Below are 11,438 nucleotides of genomic sequence, written 5' to 3'. Positions count from 1 at the left end.
ACTGGAAAGATATTATAGTAATTTTGAGGCAGACCTTGACTAGTGAAGATCAAGAGAGAGTAATAAGGGAAGCACAGAAATAGAGAGATGAAAGTCATATGACTGATGAGGTCAAGTCTCCCTCAGGGGATGTGGCCGTCCCCACTGCAGACCTGGAGTGGAATTTTGACAGTGAAAAAGACAAGAAGTCAGGAAACCACTTTGTAAATTGCATCAAAGTAGGGCTTAAAGAAGCCTCACTTAAGGCTATTAATTATTCAGTGATTGCAAGCATATATTATGTGCCCAAAGAGACCTCCATTCAGTTCTATACCTACTAAAGGAAGCTTATAAGAAGCATACTCATATAGACCCAAACTCCGAGGAAGGCGAAATTGTTCTAAAACATAAGTTCTTTACTCAATCAGCCCTGAGTATCAGGAGACCATTACAGAGATTAATGAAAAACTAGGTGTGACCTTAGACGAGATGGTCCACTGCGTGACAATGGTCTTTTATGATGACCTGGGGCTTGAACAAGTGGCTAAGGAAAAAGAGAGAAAAAAGGACATTAGACACTGCCAAATGCTGGCAACGATGTCAGCTTCCAAAGGCCAAAGGGGATCCAGCAACAAATGCCCCATATGCCTTAAGCCTGGACATTGGGCATCCTCTTTTCCCAATCAGGACAAACCACTTAAGGGTCCTTGCTGGCACTGCAAACAGGTGGGCCATTTGACAGCTCTCTGCCCCACATGCCCCAGGACAGGGGATCAGAAGCCCTCGAGCTCCAAATGGTAATGCAAGACTGAGGGCACCCACCCTGGCTGGCCCCCACTGGCATCCCAAAAAAAACTGGGCCAAAGCCTAGGGTGCAAATAGAAGTAGCAGGTAAGACAGTTGACTTTCTCCTAGATATGGGGGCCACTTATTCTGTGCTAACCAATTACAACGGACAATTGTCTGGGAACATTAGTGTTATCACTGGAGTCTCGGGTAACAGCTCCAAACCACCTTTTTCTGTACCCCTAAACTGTGTGTGGGACGTAGTGGGCTTTACTCATCAATTACTCCACATTCCTAGCTACCCAACTCCTCTTCTAGGGCGAGACATTTTGCAAAAATGGAAAACAACATTATTATTTGAAGAAATTATCCTGAACCAACCAAGACATCTTCTGTGGGCCACAATAGGGGCACTGCTCTCACCTACCGGCAGGCATAATAGCCAAGGCTTATAGACGACACAAGTCAGTCCAAAAGTACGGGATGCAGGAATTCAGGCAGGGCTACCAGGGCAACCCCGTCGAGATAAGGCTCAAGGATCCCACCAAATTTCCCCAGAGAGGACCATACCCGCTGTCCCTGGAGGCCAAACAAGGGCTACAGCTCATAATCTCTAAATTCCTTCAGCACGGACTGTTGGTTCCAACCAGCTATCCATGCTATACACCCATCATAGCTGTAAAGAAAAAGGATGGCAGCTATCTCATGGCCCAAGACCTGCAAATTATGAATGAGGACATAGTCCCCCTTCATTCAGTAGTGCCAAATCCCTGTTTTATTAGGAAAGGTTCCATCTACAACAGAATGGTATGCAGTCTTAGGTTCAAAAGATGCCTTCTTCTGCATTCCCTTGACCCCAACCTCTCAGTTTCTTTTTACTTTTAAATGGGAGTTCCCGGGACCCAGGACACAATAATTAATTTGGACAGTTCTTCCCCAAGGATTCAGGGACAACCCTCACTTATTTGGACAGGCTCTAGCATAAGATTTACAGGAATTGTCCTTAGAACAAGGAATTCTGCTGCAATATGTAGATGACCTATTGATCTGCTCCCCCACCAAGGAGCTGGCCATCGAACTTACTATCCAGGTTCTTAATTTCTTGGCTGAAAGAAGCTACAAGGTCTCTCAAACAAAGGTGCAATTAGTACAGCCGGAAGTGTCTTACTTGGGGGTAATTCTAAACCCTGGGAAAAGGGCACTCTTGGCTGAACACTTCCAGGCCATCACAGCCATCAGGGCTTCCCAAACCCGAAAACAGCTCAGGGCCTTTCTGGGGCTAGGTGGCTACTGCAGAATCTGGATTTCCAATTTTAACTTCGTAGCAAAACCTCTTCATGAGGCCCTCAATGGAGAAAATGAACACTGCCCCCCTCATGTGGAAAGAGCCTCAAGAAAAAAATGATGAAACTGTTAAAAACTCTGCTGTGCCAAGTTCCCACCTTGGAAATACCTGACTCATTTAAACCCTTCCAATTATTTAGCCAAGAAAATGAGGGCATAGCCTCAGGTATTAGTCCAGAAGTGAGGGCCTTAAACTCCCACTTGCTGCTCCCGTTCAGGCATATACTTCTCACCAAATACCTGAAATGCTGGCTAAGGTAGCCTCCTGATTTACAGACAGCAGGCTTCTTAGATACCAGATTAGTCTGTGGGAAAGTCCCCAGGATAAAGCAGAAGTCTGTCATGTCCTAAACCCTGCTACCTTGTTACCTGAACTAACCCAGCAGAACAACAGAACTAACCCATCACTGTACCGAAGTCCTAGGTCTGACTCCCCAGGTACGGGATGGTTTATTGGACACTCTGTCGGAAAACACAGATGATATCTGGCACACTGATGGGAGTAGTCAGGTAATAAATGAAAAGCAGCAAGCAGGATGTGCAGTGGTTTCCCAATATCAAGTCATAGAATCGTCACCACTCTCCCTAGGAACAGTTAGCAGAACTCACAGCCCTAACCTGAGCCCGAGAATGAGCAAAAGGGAAAAGAGTTACCATATATACTGATTCCAAATATGCCTTTCTGGTGCTACAGGCTCATGCAGCCATCTGGAAAGAGAGAGGATACTTAACTCCCCAAAACACTCCCATTAAGTACAGAAACCGAACTCCGCGGCTGTTGGAGGCAGTACCCCTCCCCTCAGAAATGCTGTAGTGCACCAGAAAGGACGTCGAAGGCATCAGTGAGAGGCAGCACAGGGAAATCGCCTTGCCAGTACAACAGCCGAACAGGCAGCTTCACAAATTGCAAAACAGTATAACATATTGACACCTCTAATCCTTACTGTGCTGGTTTGAAATGATGTATGTCCCCTAGAAAAGCCACGTTTTAATCCTAATCTCATTTTGTAAAGGCAGCCGTTTCTTCTCAACCCTATTCAGTATTGTATGTTTGAAACTGTAATCAATCCCTGGAGATGTGATTTAATCAAGAGTGCTTGTTAAACTGGATTAGGCAGAGGCGTGTTTCCACCCATTTGGGTGGGTCTTGATTAGTTTCTGAAGTCCTATAAAAGAGGAAACATTTTGGAGAATGGAGATTCGGAGAGAGCAGAGAATGCTGCAGCACTGCAAAGCAGGGAGTCCACGAGCCAGCAACCTTTGGAGATGAAGAAGGAAAGCCTCCCAGGGAGCTTCATGAAACCAGAAGCCAGGAGAGAAAGCTAGCAGATGGCACTGTGTTCGCCATGTGCCCTTCAAGCTGAGAGAGAAACCTTGAACTTCATCAGCCTTCTTGAACCAAGGTATCTTTCTCTGGATACCTTTGATTGGACATTTTTATAGACTTGTACTTGGGACATTGTCTCAGCCTTAGAACTGTAAACTAACAACTTACTAAATTCCCCTTTTAAGAAGCCATTCTGTTCCTGGTATATTGCATTCTGGCAGCTAGCAAACTAGAACACCTACTCATACTTTACTTCCCTGTCCCACCTATACAGAAAGGGAACAAGCACGGGCCACACAGCAAGGACACTGTATGGAGGATACTGGATGGTATAAAAAGGAAAAACTTCTTCCAGAAGCTCTTCAGTGGAAAGGAATAAAAATGCTCCATGACTCAATTCATCTTGGAGCCACATTAGGATCCCTGGGGATGCCCATTTCTTTTATAGCATTTTGGAATGAGTTAACTTCGATGGCATAAGAGCACAGTGCTGAAGCATCCAAGTCTAAAACCAAATCTGAAGATTTTTTGTTTTTGTTTTTTGTATGCTGTATGACTGGGGTCATATTTCATTCTATTTCCACGTGGGTATCCTGTTATTGCAGCACCACTTGTTGCATTTTTTTTGTTTGTTTTCTTTCTTTCTTTGCTTGTTTGTTTGTATTTTTGGGAAGTGCATGGGAAGTTCCTAATGTGAAACTAACACATCCCCTCTATCAACCTGGGGAACAAGTGTTAGTGTGAGTGTGGAAAGACAGGTCCCCTAAATCTCAACTTGATTCTACCTGAAAGAGACCTCTCCCATTCTTTCTTCTCCCACAGCTGTCAAGGTTCCTGGGATCAGCTGGATACACCACACCCATGGAAAGCCCTGGAAACCAACTTCCCAGTCTCTAGCAGCATCCACTTCCCCAAAGTACACCTGGAAACCCCTTGTGACTTAAGATTTTTCTTCAAGAAACAGCCTCAGCCAGATAAATATTCATGTTAGTTACCCTCTGACAAGCTAGAGAATTCTTCTTACTTGTCATACATTCTCTTCACTCCTCGGGGCTGGACCGTCCAATCATCCTTCCCCAGCTACTAGATCATATACAATACCTCTTGCTCCAAGGGGACTTAACAGATTTCTCTCCTGAAAAAATTGTCTTCTGTGCTCTAGTTCTCTCCCTCCCCACTCTAAATATATCATACTGCTTCTCCTGGTCCCCCTAATCAATACCCTACATCTCCCTGATCTTTCTTATGAAGACCCAGTTATCCAGTTATCTCAATATGGCAAGTTATCCAAAGCCTTGATAATAAAACAAACTGCTGGCATTGTGTACAAGTTTCAAGCCTTGCAGGAAAGGTTCTGCCAGCACCCACGTTATTGTGGGTAACCCTTAATATCACTCTAGCACATACTGTCCAACTGCTCACACCAGAAAGGGATTACCATCAATTTTATCCAGAAATGGACAAGCAAATCCAAAGGCTGAAACCAAACCAGTCAAATTCCATTATAATGGGGTCAATCTATTCAAATCTTGAATTTCCCCAAACTAATGAGTGCCTTAGCCTTTGCATTCTTAGCAACATGATCCAAGGCTCCAAATTAGGAACTCTAACTCCCTCTCTCTGTAATATTACTATTTGGATAAAACCAGCTGATAATTTAGGTCCTAACCATAAAATCACAGGTCAAATCCAATTTCGCTCAGGGTACAGAACCGGAGGAAAATTAGAAAACACATTTTACATAAATGGGATAAGAAAAAAATGCCACTCAAATATTTAAAAAGGAACCACTCACTTACCACTTTATTGGAAACTTGGAACAAAATGACATGGAATTTTGTCAAGGTAGACCTCAAGATAAATAAATACACTTGGATAGTCAACACTTTCAGAAGCAACCCAAAATGTGTAACATTAAATTACAAGTTGAGTCACCCTAATGTCACTTATGACAAAACCCTTAATGAATTTTTTACTGAAACTGAAGCAGGAATTAACTCCATGTACTCAAAGGTAGGCCCTTTACTGGAGGCCACAATAAGCTTACAGCTGTTTCAAGCTGCTCTAAATGTTTCGGGTAGTTAGGGAATAACCACAAACAAATTTGCCAATTTCACCTTCATGGATCACTAAATCCTAGCACAGGAATATATTTTATATGCAGAAATGTCACATACTTGACCCTACCATGGGGATGGATAGGCTTATATGGATTCGGATATATTTACCCAAGCATCAGGGCCACCTATGATAATATCTCTCTCCCTTTCCCAGTCCAGATTAATTACCGAACCTCTCACGAACCCAACTGGGCTATCCGTTTGCCTCCTTTGCTTGCTTTCCTGGGCATATCTACAAGTGCAGGCCTCTCCATAGGGTCTTTGGCCCTGTCAGCCCAACTGTCCCTAATGTTTGGACAAGGCTTACATAAGTTAGCTGAACAAATGATAAGAGTTCAGTGACCGTTTAACTCATTGACTAGGGTCATCCTATAAAACCAGAGATCCCTTGATCTTTTAACTGCCGCTTAGGGAGGAACTTACTTATTCCTGAAATAAGAATGCTGTTACTATGTAAATGAATCTGGGATAGTCCAAGAATCCTTAAGGACTCTACAAGAAGAGGCTAACCAACTGGCAGCCTTGGGATCTTGGGTAAATACAATTAGCTCATGGATTCCAGACTGGAAGTCTTGGCTCACCCCGATTGTCACCCCTCTAATACTCTTTATTCTAATAATGCTATTTGCTTCTTTACTCCTTAGGTTAATAAGAAAATTCATAACTGATCAGCTACATGCATTGTTCCCAAGAATGTTTCTCTGCTGCGGCTACCCCACCGTTCCCACCACCAGTTCTGCAGACAGCCATCAACAACCATTCCCAAATTTGTGAAGATGGGACAGACAGGAGTGCTATGTTTCCTCTGGAATGCTCAGTGCCCCCAGTCAGCAGGAAGTAGTCAGAATGGTCATCGTCCTACCTCCCCAAGAATTTGGAGGGCCATCACTCAGAGGGGGGAATGTCAGATAGTTAGGTAGTCATGAACCCGCCTCATGGAAAAAAAGGGAACAACCCCCAAGGCCACTCCCAGGAGGCTAGAACCACCTTTAACTGGTGGTTAAATTGAGCAAACTGCAGTCAGAACATACCACATTTAACAGATGGTTAAATGGTAAATTGAGCAAAGTGCAGTCAGAACATTCTGTTAAAGCAAGAAACAAAGTCATAAGGGAAAAACCCTAAGAAAGTTCCCAGTAATGCATGCAGAATACTACCATTAGCTGGCCTCATAAAACTCTAAACTAAAACTATAACTGGGGCCAGTCTGGTTCTTCACCAACTGAGCCCATCCTTCATTAGGATGTACTTCCCTCCCTTTACTCACTGTTTTAATAAATCACCTTGCTCTCCCAACCTTGACTCAAGTTTCAATTCTTTGTCTCAGTGAGTCAAGGACCAGGACTACAAGGATGGGGCCAACATAATTTGGTGCTGAAATCTGGGAAATCTATTCTCAAACCTATGGCCCTTCCTGTCATTTGCCATGTTGTGGCATGTGTAATTTTTCTTTTGACGTTCCTTCTCCTTCTCCATTTCATCTTTCTCTCCATCCTTGAACCAATTCGCCTCCTTCTCTGTCCTGCTTGCAACTTCTCTTTTATCTAGTGGCACGCTCTGTTTTAAACACTGTAGAGAACTTGGTTTCTTCTATAAACTTACTTTGAGTCTCATTCCTCACCATGGCTAAGATCTTAATAGTCAATCCTGCCTTGAGAGCCTCTACTTGAAATGTGGAGTCCCCAACCCTAAAAGCTATCTCCAGTAACTGTTTGGGCCCTTTTGTCCACATTTGCCCCTCACCTCCCTTTCCCTTAGCCACTTTGTTCCCCTTCTCCTCTACTTGGTGAGTTGCCTTGGGTCACATTCTAGGTCACAGTTTTTCATGTCTCCATTTGCATTTCCCCACTTCTTCTCTGGGATTTAGCTGGCATCCTTGTTTCTGGCAAATGATCCTAAAGAAGGATGGGTGAAGAACCAGACCAGCCCTGGTTACAGTTTTAGTTGAGTTTTATGGAGACAGCTGATGCTAGTACTGTGCATGCGTAACTGAGAACTTTTTTAGGGTTTTTCCCTTACAGTTTTGTTTCTTGCTTTAACAGAATGTTATGACTGCAATTTGCTCAATTTAACTATTTAACCTCCTGTTAAAGGTGGTTCTAGCCTCCTGGGTGCAGCCTTCAGGTGGTTCCCTTTTTCCCATGAGGTGGGCTCATAACTACCTAACTACCTAACAGAAACACTAGTGGTCAGTAAAAGGAAGAGGTAAAGTGTATCGTATGTATGAGTTTTTTCTTTTCTTTTTATTTCTTTTTCTAAAGAAATGCAAATGTTCTAAAAAAAACAATCATGGTAATGAATACACAACTATGTGATGATATTGCGAGTCATCTGTTGTACACCATGTACAGAATGTATGTGTGTGAAGATTTCTCAATTAAAAAAAAGAAAAGAAATACACTGGGGGTAGGGGAGTGGGAATGGTTTATGGAGACAAGAAAATCCACAGCAGCTTAGAGGGGCAGAACTTTAACTATTCTTCTATATTTGCAACAAATATTTGAAAACAGATTCTTCATACAAAAGGCTGTTGAGGCTCTCTCAACCTCCAAGTTTGATAGACAGTACACAGCTTAAACTGTATTATGAGAGTAATTTTAAATATTCCTAAAACGAACTGAAGAAATCCATTTCATACATTTGCATGACTTCAAGTTTACATTTCCTGCCATTCCATTCCATATTAGCAGGCACCAAAGACATGCATTGTGCATAGAAAGAACAACTTGAAATGCTGTTAAGGAAGACTGCTGTTTTTGAGTGGGCCAGGCGGCCAGACCTCATTCCTCCACCCCTCCATCAGGCACAGCAAACCAGTCCAGGTGGCAGGAGACGTACACATTAGAGAGAACTTATTGCACATTTTCTCTCTTGCTGACTCATCCATGAGATTTTGAAGCCTGGGGCAAAGCAGGTCTTTCCCAAGGGAGCCTGCAACTCTGTGTTTAGACAAGTTTTTAATTCATTAAAACATCAATTTCATTCTGAAGTTTGTAATTTACTTCATGATAATATCTTGGAGGAAGAAGATAGGAAGGGACAACACTGCATGGCAGATGTTCTGGTTCCATGATAAAAAACATATATCGGTTCATAAGAATTCACACAGAGCATAATCAACTACACATAAAGTCTTCCACCAGTGGGGGCTTTTCCAAACCATAAGCATCAAGGAGCTCACTGATGCCTTCTTCCTGTCCGAGGCTTAGCAGGTAGTCTTCTTGGAGCAGGGGAAGCAGTAAGTTCACAGAAGTTCCTTCCAGGTTGGAGAGAATGTGATCCTCGGTCTACTGTAAACAATTGGCTGGGGAGGCCAGAGGAGAAAGGCTTTCCATAGAAATTGAGCAATAACTATGTCCTGAGTTGGTTGAAGCCAAGTCTTTGGAAGTGGTTTTAAGGTTTCCACTCTGGTCTTACTTGTTCGTTTTTATTGGATTGTGTGTTTCAGTCTCTTCTGGATACAAATAAACCTCAGTGGGTCCTTTGGTACTTGACAAATGTATTTGCAGGCTCTCTATTGAGTCAGGCACTGCAAGTCTTGTTTCTTGGGGGGGGGTGCTTTATAACTATAATAGTTTGGTCTTTAAGGCCACTAATTTTTTTAATATCTTGACATGTATGCAAGCTAACCTTTAAGTATCTGAATCCTTGGTTAACGATTTGAGGTTCAGGGTGCAGCTTTGGATCAGTTCGTCTCATTTCTTCCTTCCTCACTAAGCTTGGTCACTTCTTTTGATAGGCCTTGGCACCAGGCTAGCATGCCCCCATCCTCAAATAGACTGTAGCCCATCCACCGGATGTTGTTTCTAGATTTCTTCTTAGTGAGGTGGATGCCTTCCTGTACATTGGTAATATCATAAATTCTTCTCTTTTGCACTTTCAGCACCTCAGCTGCCTTGTTCAAATACAAGACCCCACCAGGGGATTGGCTCAGTAGCTGAAGGAACTTGGTGAGCAGACCAAGTGACTATCATGCCGTGTTTTTTCTAAGGGAGATTTTGGAATTTGGGGACTATCTGGAATTTGTAGTGCAGCTCTTCCTTTGCCCTTGGGTTTTTCAACTATCTGAGATGTTCTGATGACCACTTTCACCCAGCTCCAGCCTTCACTTTGCCTGATTCTGTCAGGGCATTTCCCAAACCAGCCTGGTACCGGGGAGAGGTGGGGTGTCAGCTGGAGAGGGTGTCCACAGGGCGGAGCAGACCAGCAGCACTGTGCTTGGGTGGGTGTCGGGAGTGCGAGTGGGGACGTGGGGGTAGGGAGAGAGGCTGGGGAGGGTGGCAGTGCAGGGAGTTGGAGGCGGGTAGTGGGGGGGTGCCGGGACCGCCCTAGGCCAGGGAGACAGCAAGCAGGACAAAGTGGATGTCCCCCTCTCTCCCTCCAGTGCCTCCTCCCACTGCTCCCTCCTCCCCAGTCACCCAGATTACTTTTAAATTTTAAATTAGTTTTGAAACATTCCCAGCTCTAACGGAAGTGACCAATAACAGGTGGCAAAGTTTCCCAGGGTTGAAGCCTCATATTGTGTGAATGACCAACTGAGGACAAGAATGACCATTGTCTCTGTTATTGGACAGTGGGTCACTCCAGTACAAGCAAACAGGGCTTATCCAGTGGAACAACACTTTCTACATTCTACCTTTTCCAACCAGACTCATGGTAGTAAGCCTTACTACTTACCCATTGCTTCTTCCAAGGGCAATGCAGCCACCACGCTTACTCTCAGAAGGGGTAAGCCATTCACTTCTTCTCTTGCATAATCATTACCTGTTTCTCTTCTTTAACACATCAGAGTTCCTTATTACATTAGAACATTAAGTGTTTACATTAGAATACACCCTGGAGGAGTGAGCTTCTCAGCTGAGGAGCTGGTATTAGAGCCTTAGAAATGTATCTATAGAATCATTGTCTTAATTGTAAATGGGACAAAGGGAAGGAAAATTTATGGATTTCCCCAACAGCTTTATATTTTCATGAATAAGATTCATGTGTACAAACCAGTATATGGAAATGTTTTCATGAATCCAAAAATACACCCGTCTTGTGTGGCTGGCTTCAATATTTCATGTTCATTCATGTACCCAATGACTCTTTGAACTCTTCTCACCAAGAAAGAATCTTCTATGACCATTTTAAATATACCCCAATGATATATCTGAGGGCAGTCTGTTTTCTGCTCTCCTTTAATCCTTAAGTCACAAAGGGGAAAACACCCATGCTTAGAGGAGAGACCTATTTTTTCTACCTCTATCCGATGTTTATTAGGTTCTTTGATTACTATCTGTTCTGTTGTGGAAACACAGCCTCCAGTCCCAGGGAGCCTTTGCCCTTGCTCAAGAACCCAAAGAATACCTCAGGAAGTCAGACACAGATGAATCATAGAAACATTTTATCTAGGAAAGCTTATGTACAGGAGATGTGGTCTGCAGCTGGACCCCAAATAGCTCTCTGTTATTCAAGTTGGGGTATGCAGTAGTATATACAGGAAGAGAACAAAGAAGGCACAATGCCAGGGCATAATAAATCACAGGATTGGGAGGTATTCAGAGGAATGTGCATAGCCTTTCTTATTCTTTCCCATAGTCTTTGCTTAGAGACCCTTATCTTCATGGTCACAAGATTGGATTTTTATGTCTAAGTCTCATGGCTGTCTTTGCCTTGTACCTGTTTCTTTTTGTACCAGCCCTGCGTATTGGTCGTACTCTATGTATCCAACACTCTATTCATAGGTTAATGATGTGTGAGGTATTCCTTTGTCCCCATGGGAATGGAGAAATAAATCATAACAAGCAAGGGAGGTAAGGATTGCACAAATGAAACTATTTGCCTTACATCAGGAATAACCATCTGATGAAATCATGTTTACATCCTAGGAACCTTAATCA

The 11,438-nt window shown here is 43.3% G+C and overlaps 1 pseudogene; it reads right to left on the bottom strand.

Annotated features, from left to right (window-relative positions):
- Positions 1–8,672: 8,672 nt before the first annotated feature.
- Positions 8,673–9,688, bottom strand: LOC143657949 (transcription factor E2F3 pseudogene; annotated as a pseudogene).
- Between the last annotated feature and the right edge of the window lie 1,750 nt (positions 9,689–11,438).

This window comes from Tamandua tetradactyla, chromosome 15 (assembly GCF_023851605.1).
Source record: "Tamandua tetradactyla isolate mTamTet1 chromosome 15, mTamTet1.pri, whole genome shotgun sequence".
Classification (NCBI taxonomy): Eukaryota; Metazoa; Chordata; class Mammalia; order Pilosa; family Myrmecophagidae; genus Tamandua; species Tamandua tetradactyla.
Note: the sequence above shows the minus strand (reverse complement) of the source record. Positions and strands in the feature narration are given on the sequence as shown.